This window comes from Alexandromys fortis, unplaced genomic scaffold, assembly GCF_014885135.2.
Source record: "Alexandromys fortis isolate MF-2015 unplaced genomic scaffold, M_Fortis_MF-2015_v1.1 scaffold_19, whole genome shotgun sequence".
Classification (NCBI taxonomy): Eukaryota; Metazoa; Chordata; class Mammalia; order Rodentia; family Cricetidae; genus Alexandromys; species Alexandromys fortis.
The window spans coordinates 13,857,842-13,863,489 of record NW_026067890.1 but is presented as its reverse complement, the minus strand read 5'-3'; the positions used below and the strand labels follow the sequence as shown (position 1 = coordinate 13,863,489).

General features: G+C 42.0%; 1 protein-coding gene across 2 annotated transcripts in view; it reads right to left on the bottom strand.

The window, feature by feature from the left end:
* Positions 1-2,729: 2,729 nt before the first annotated feature.
* Etnppl (ethanolamine-phosphate phospho-lyase) overlaps positions 2,730-5,648 on the bottom strand; it is a 22,986-nt gene continuing 20,067 nt past the window's right edge. Inside the window, exon 14 of one of the 2 annotated variants that reach the window (XM_050127722.1) lies at positions 2,730-4,513. The gene's annotated coding sequence lies outside the window, so the exon portion shown is untranslated. The remainder of the gene's footprint in view (positions 4,514-5,648) is intronic. The other variant, XM_050128539.1, reaches the window with a different exon arrangement.

Sequence of the window (5,648 nt, the reverse complement as noted above, 5' to 3'; positions counted from 1 at the left end):
GACAACAAAAGGGAGAATTATTAAATCAAAGATTGAATATTATCATGATGGGCTTCCAAATCATACACACAGGTACCTAGTTACACTGCCAGGTTTGTGAATCCTAAACTTAGTTTCTGAGAAAAAAAAATAAAACTTTACTTACTAACTTTAGAGAAACAAATAATGTGGTGAACCTGGCTTGGGCATCACTTCTTGGTATATCTTGTGCAGGGTCCAGAATGAGCACAGAGGCTTTTTCATCTTCCCCCTTTCTATAACCCTAGCCCCAGGGCAGGAACTCAAATGGGCTTCTACTATTGACAGTGTCCCTGATGCTCTTTGGATCATGACTTGGCTGTGAAGGACCCTGCAGAGGCTTGTGCTCTATAAAAGTTACAAATTTGATTGATTCTCATGTCTCTAAGCAGCGTGGTTGTGACAACGGCACCGGTCTTGCCTATTAAAGCAGATGCAGCTTCATCAAAAAAACCGTTTATTTTGTTGGAACTTAGGTCTATCTACTTAGATAGGGCTATGGGGGAAACCTAGACTTGGCAATTGCTCCCTTTGAACTATTGAGTTTCCCGGGACTGCACATGTGGGCGTTGGGAGCCTGCTCCAAAGAAAGCAGATGCAGTGAGGAAGTGTGGGGGCTTGAATTGACATCCTCAAGGTGACTCTCAACCACTGAGGAGGGTGAGGGATTCGGGATGGAGAGTAGGGAGGGTGGAGATTGGGGAGCAGAGAAACTCTCTACCTTGCCTCTCCCACAGTGGCTCAACTCCACAGAATTCGTTAGACGTTCTCAGTGCTCCAGGGGTATTCACCCCATGATGGCCCCCTTCCTTTCCAGCCTCACTTTCTTCACCTCCTTCCTTCTGTTTCCTGGGACTAGATCCAAAGCAAACCCTCTGCCCTAGGTTTTAGCTTCAGGATCTGCTTTTGGGGCAGCCTAGACTGTTTAAAACACATGGCTGCTCATTACGGAAAATCAATACTTTTGCAACTTGATTACGGGACAGAGAGAAGACCACTTTCTGCTCCACCATCATTGGGAGCCTCCCAGGCTGTCTTAATCACCTGGATACGCTTGCTTCTTTCCTCCCTGACTGACAGTCTCCCCCTCTCCAGGGACCGTTTCCATTGTCTGCACTCCTTAACTATAGCCTGGAGACTCAGGATCAGACAGAACAGTTGTGGGGCGATGTGATGCAAGCCTGCCATGGGGGGGGGATTATTTTATTTCACTCTTGGATCGACTGGGGACGCTTTAGAAAGACACATGGAAACAATTGAAAGACTTTATGTCTTCTTGGAGCAATGCATATTTATTCAAATTATAGTTGGATCCCATCGTGATACAGGATTTTAGGAAAAAGTCTTGGGTTTCATTTTCAAAGTGATAGATTTCTTATATTGTATAGTTTTGGACAGAAACAGAATGACCTAGTTTGAGGGTTCAGTTAGAATTCTGTATTCTTCACAGAACATTTTCCCTACTGAAAACAGATTCTTTTTGCCCAAGGATCTCCACAGTTCTTGTTAACGGTGGTGAGTTTTTACATTTTCACGTCAAGACAGACCTCAAGTGCATCACCCACTACTAATACTTTAGGCTTTCTTTTTCGTCTATCAGCATGGCCTTGTCTTTTCTTTTTAACTTTGAACATCTGAAAAGATTCATTAACTTGACCTTCCTTTCGAATTAGCTTTGCCAGGACCTCACTGCTTAGAATTAAAGAGATTAAATTGATCTTGAGTTTGTCAAGCAGACTATGAACTTCAAATGCTGGGAAGGTCAGTCTTGCCTGAAGGATAGAAGTTTTTGTACTCAAGAAGGATGAGACTGAAGAACTTGGACTCTCCAGTCGCTTGCTTTGACCTGAACAGGATGAAAGAAAACACCTAGCTCCACACTGTTCCAGTGAGGGATTGGTTATGGGCGGAGCTCTTGAATGCTTCTGTACAAAGAGGGGATTCACTGCCTCAGCCCTTCATAGCCTACATGGAGGTCTGAAGCTTTGTGGCAGAAATATACTTTATGAATATACTATGGACTGAATTAAGTATTACTTCTAATTTTTATGCTGAGCCCCAATCTCTAACGTGATGATATTTGTGAGAACTCTAAGAGATAATTGGGTCTAGATAGTCGGGAATGTGGGGCCCCTTTGAAGGGATGAGTGCCCTCAGAGAAGAGCTTGCTGTCACTGTTTGAGTGAACACAGGGCAAGAACACAGCCATCAGTAAGCAAAGGGGAGAGCCTCCACCAGGACCGGATCTGGCTGGCACTCTGATCTTGGACTTGTAGCACCCAGAACTGTGAGCCAATTAACTGCTGTCAATTCTGCTTCCATTCTGTGGTATTTCAGCAGCCCAGACCAGCATACAAGCACCACTAGAAGCAAAGTAGGACTCAAATATTGTCTTTCTTTTTCCCTTGGAGATTTTTGACTTACAATTCTCCTGACAGCTATAGTCCCTGGAATCAAGCATATAGGGACAACACACAAGGATGAAAAAGTTTGGGTTGCTTCCCAAATTTTTATGTTTGCCAGTTATGAACTATACTATCAATCTGTAACGTCCTAAGGGAGTGGATTTTCCTCTCTATAGTCGATACTTCAATAAGCCTGAAATAAAAGAAAGAATATCAATGGTTGGTTGACAGTTTTCCATAAGAAAAGTTTGCCATTATTGGGTTTATCTAGTTTCAGAAAGAAATATTTAGAAGTAGCTTAATGTCTGTTTCTTACCCCCCCCCCCACTTACAGTTGTTTTGGTTCTTTGCATTTAGTAAAGAGGAAAAAAAAAAAAAGGCCCATCCTTGAGGCTTTTACTTGGAAGTGGGTTGGTGTGTAATGGGTTTTGGCATAATTCCCTAAGAGGGCTGTTGATCTGCCCAAGCCTAGTCTTTTTCAAAGCCGCCAGACTGACTTTTGCAGAAATGTTTATTCTTTTAAGTGTGCAGTAGGTGCACACAAGAAAATGAGCATACACCCCTACACATACTCTAATCCATCATTATAAATTCTTGCAAGAGATACAGACTAAATATATAAAAAAAGAACAACTTTCCTAATGACTCATAATGTTAAGGTTTACTCTTGCCACAATAAAAGTGGGCAATAAACCCACCCACTTGGAATTTTTTTCCTTCACCAAGCCACTACCCCTTACAAGCAGTTTCCTTTGACACACGATTCTCTTCCTCCAGTCTTTAACCCTGTATTTGTCAAAATATCAAGCAAGTTATGTAGGATGATGGTTAAGGATCTAGATACTTGAAGTAAATATCTAAAGGGAATCTAAGATGTTCAGGTATCCAGATGTATAGAACACTTACTGTCACTGTTGCTTCTGTAGAAAAACACCAACGTCACCCACCAAACAATTCCTTGTTTCTCATAGATCCAATGACACTTACATGGATCTACTTTTGAGCTCTTTATCCCATGCCACTGGTGAACTGGTCTACCTTTGTGCGAGAGCAACCCTTGTCAGTGGCTCGAGCTAAGCCTGGGTTTCTCATCAGGCATTTTCCATCTTTTTATCTATGAAATGCTGCATGTGTAAGAACCTTGCTGCATTAGTTACTTTTGCTGTAACTGTAACAAAGTATTCTACAAAAGCTACTTCCTGAAAGAAGGAAGCATCTATCTTGGCTTACGGTTTAGGGAAACACAGTCTAGCATGGCGGTAAAGTTTATGGCTGTGGACTGTGAGGCAGCTGGTCACAGGATTCAGAAAGAGATGAATGCTGGCATTTTAGATGGCTTTCTTTTGTCTCTACGTTTAAGTTTGATCTGAGATCTCAGCTCATGGGGTTGTTCTGCCCTCATGCAGGGTAGATTTTTCTTCCCAGTTAAACCTCTCTAGAAATGCCCTTCTAGACATACCCACGAATGTGTTTCCTAGGTGAGTCCAAACACAGTCAAGTTGAAAATGAAGATTAAGAACCCTGATATATCACTTTAAAAGATAACATTCCATACCTGGCCCCTAAAACCTCATAACAACTCATCTTATAAAGCAGTACACATTTAGCTCACCTTGAAAAGCCATCCAATCCTTAGTAGTGCCAACACCGTTCAAAAGCACAGATTCTAACAATCTCCGCAGGGCTGCAAAGCAATCTCTTATCTATGAGCCCTCATAAAGCATAATCAATTAGTTACATCCTACTGATGTTCCATAGCACAGAATAGACGTCTAGCTCTCAAATGGAGTGACGGGGGGGACTAGCAAGGAAATCAACAAATCTTACCTGTTAAATCTCACCTGTTGCTTCAGTGGCAGGAGAAGCCCTGAGTGTCTACTTAGCAGTCTCAACCTTCAGTTCAATGGAACCATCGTTGTTCCCCTTCCCACACAGCAGGAGAGTTATTACCCTGGGACCAAGACTTCTTTATCAGTAGGCCCAAAGTTGCAGTTATAAGACGCAGATGTTTTTCTAGTGGTTCACTGGGTTTAGTAGTGAGAACCGCCACTGTGTCTGCACCTGCTGATATTCAACCCCATGAATCTTGGCTATGGGAGAAATCAATACCATCACATACCGGTTACTGACTTGGGTCATGCACTTACACCTAGAAGGTATTTCCCCTGCTATGAAAGATGTTGTTGCCCTCTGGCTGATATCATAAAGGAGTCTTCAAAAGTCCATTTCACTGTCCTTGCAACCAAGTTAATTCTAGGTGATGGAGAACAAGGGAAGACCAGTGAATTCCATGAGCACAGGCCTTTTCTACACGTCACTTGTCGTGACCAAGTAACTCCTTAGCTATAAATAGTATAAGTAGTGCATGTAAGATACGGTGCCGATGGTAACCGCAAATGGTAGCTTTAGTGGAAGAATTGCAGACAGGAAAAGAAAGGTCACAGCCGGAGTAACTGTCTCCTTTTATAAAACAAAGCTCTACTCTTAGTGTAGTTGGAGGAGTGAACTTACTAAAGCAGGCTGTTACTAGGGCTCTGTCTGATGCTGCAGGGAACTGTCAGACAGTGGATTAGCATTAAACTCCTAGCCTTGCTGGCTATAGCCAAATTGACTTTAGTGAGTGGAAATCACAATGCTTAGCCTCCACACGGTCTGCAACCCTGCCATTGCTCTGTTCATGAGCATATTGGGCAATAATGAAAGTGCCCAAATGATTGGTTTGGAATGCTGGAAACTGGTGTTTCTAGAAGAGCAATCTGTATGATGGAAATTCTTGAAAAATTTTAAAGTTATTTTACAATATATTTTGTGTTTTTCCCAGATCCCCCTCACCTCTCTACCCAAACAACTTTATGCTCTCATTCTCTTTTCACAAAACAAACAAAAACAAAACCAACTCCGACACACACACACACACACACACACACACACACACACACGAAAATCAAGCTGGGCTGTGGTGGTGCATGCCTTTAATCCCAGCACTTGGAAGGCAGAGGAAGGCAGATCTCTGTCAGTTCGAGGCCAGTCTTTTCTACAAGGGCTAGTTCTAGGATAGGCTCCAAAAGCTACAGAGAAACCCTGTCTCTAAAAAACAAAACAGAACAAACAAAAAAAAATGAAAATCAAAATAAATAAACAAAAGACTAATAAGAAAAAAGCCCAAACAAAGCAAAATGAAACAAAAGGGTCTCAAAAAAAAAAAAAAAAAAAAAAAAAAAAAAA